This window comes from Hibiscus syriacus, unplaced genomic scaffold (assembly GCF_006381635.1).
Source record: "Hibiscus syriacus cultivar Baekdansim isolate YM2019G1 unplaced genomic scaffold, ASM638163v2 tig00008483_pilon, whole genome shotgun sequence".
NCBI classification, from domain to species: domain Eukaryota; kingdom Viridiplantae; phylum Streptophyta; class Magnoliopsida; order Malvales; family Malvaceae; genus Hibiscus; species Hibiscus syriacus.
Genome location: NW_024062165.1, coordinates 546398 through 549255, shown reverse-complemented (window position 1 = coordinate 549255; position 2858 = coordinate 546398).

The following is a 2858-nucleotide window of genomic DNA, read 5'->3' as shown; positions in this document are numbered from 1 at the left end:
TGTTTCACCTATAGGAATTAACAAACAAACCATGTAAGCAATGTGTGAGCTCATTTAAGGTAAAATGCATGCTATCGTGAGGTGTTTGAGTGATATAAGCTATGAATGATCATTAAGAAGCTAAGATAACATGTATATAAGCTAGATAAAAGGCATAGGACGTTCATGAGCTTTAAGAAAACATATATGAGCTAGAAAATAGATGCATGCATGCAAATGAGCTAAAGAATCATGGATTTAAAGCTAGTGAGCTAATGTAAACATAACATGAGCTAGAATAACATGACATGAGTTAATGAATGAATGAATACATGCTGTCTTGATATGTAAATGATATGCAAACATAATAAATGAGTCTAAAACGTATGTAAACATAATATAAAGCTAAGTAATGATGTGAAAACATATGTTATGCATGAAAATCATATAGTATGCAAGTGAATGATAACATATGATTATTCAAGCATAGTTTTAGGAGCAAAAGCATGCTTATAACATTATGTGATGCATATAGAAGATAATAAAGGATATAGTAAGGAATAACTCCCTTAGAACTAGCTTTGAATAACATCCACAGTGTGATCAAATCATGGAGAAAGTTGGAGCTAGACATGATCACATCATTTACATTTAGGAATAATTAAACTTTTATTATAATATTTTTTGAAGAATCCTATATATATATAGCATAAGAACTATTGACATGATTAAAAAATCTATAAAATTATGTCAAATTGAAAACAATATTATAATATTATATGGATGGAAATATATTGTATTTTAAACAATTCAACAACCTAACATAAAATAAATTTATATAAATAAAAAATCATTTATATCGGATTTTGAAATAAATATGTGAATTCTTATGTTTTAGTTAAATGTAACCGATTAAAATTCTTTCGATGTAAAAGGGTTATCATTAAAATCCAACCATATTGTATTTGTTTGAAAAAACTTTGAATGATTTAAAAAATATATAAATATCGCCATGATATCCATGTATAAAAATATATCGAACATCCCAAGATAAGGACACTTTCAAATCATATTTCAACATTCGAATGGCTAGTTTCAAAGTTTTCTTTTTGTTTACCCTATATTTTATGTTCGTGGTTTTGATATCTGTTGTACATTCACTTCATTTTTTTACAATATCTCATCAAGTGATTGAAAATGAAACGAAAGTACATTCTGCACTTAATAGTTTTAGCTCTGTTCCTCAAAATTCAATATGATTGACTAAAGAATCGTCTGTTACAGCAACTATTGACGTAAATAATAAAACTCATGACAGACTTGCATTTGGAAATGATGGAAGAGAATCTAATAAATCTAGCATAAAAATAAACATAGGGAATCCTTTGGTTTCGAAGAGGAAAAGTCTAGGTCGACCTGATTGTCAACATCACAAATGATCTCACATTATACAAGAACCTTCAGTTTGAAGAAAGTAAACATCATGAGGTCTATTTTATGGGTGTTTGTCTTACAGGAGATAAAAACTCCATAGTTAGTATGTATTACACGTGGAATGTATATATATTTTCAAGAATTTCTATACAAATATATATGGATTACATGTATGAGCCCTATTTAAATAATATATTTTCTTTGTTAACTTGTAATATTCAAGCAACTTCTAATGTTTACTACAAACCTTAACGACTAAAACAATTAAACATGAATGTTCTAAAACTATATAATAATAAAAAATAGTTGTATATGCATATATATAAATTTCAAAAAGCAACTTTCATGTTCAAAGTAAATGATCATGAAACTAATAACAAATATTTATTTACTTGATTAGATTTTTCATCATAATTTCATCGAAATATTTTCTAATTTTTTCAAACATTTTATAATGGAAGTTTAAAATCATTAGAAATAATTATTTATACTAAATAATATAAAAAAAATAAGGCCAGGATTGTTTAGTGACTCTACTTGTAGAATTACAGAACTCAAAATTCATTGTACAAGATAAGAATATCTTTGTTACGCTATGTTCATGAGATTTATTAGGGGTCCGAGAGTGGGAAAGACAGACAATATCTTTGAAAGTTTCGAATAAGCCACTGGAAAACTAAATATAGTAGTTTAATTACGAGATATAGAATCTATCATAGCCTTAACAATGACTTGACCAAGTGGATCACATATACTAAATATTAAAGGGAGTGATTTGTTCAAATCAACTTGAAGAATTGTAGTATGTAGTTCTCCACATTTCGGACATTCATAGAGCATAAAAAAATCACAATCTAATGGCATTCCCTTGTAAATTTGGGGAGCATGTCAGTAACAAGAATGGGTTCACTAAAAGTTGAATTTTTAACTTTCTTATACTAAAGAAAGTGGAGCAGAACAAATATATATGCTTTTTAAGGACGAATAAGATTGAAATAGGGTTATTTTTTAATAGATTTGTAGTGCATAAATTATGGTTGAAATTCAAAACTTTCCTAAACTTGGTTATGTTTACATTTAGGGATAATTCAACTTGTATTATAATATTTAACGAAGAATCCTATATATATAGCATAAGAAATATTTACATGCTTAAAAAATCTATAAAATAATGTCAAACTGAAAACAATAATAAAATATGATATGGATGGAAATATATTGTATTCTAAACAATTCAACCACCTAACATATAATAAATTTATATAAATAAAAAAATCATTTATATTGGATTTTGAAATAAATATGTGAATTCTTAAGTTTTATTTAAATGTAATCGATTAAAATTCTTTCGATGTAAAAGGGTTATCGTTAAAATCCAACCATATTGTATTTTTGTGAAAAACTTTGAATGATTTGAAAAAATATAATATCGCTATGATATCCAA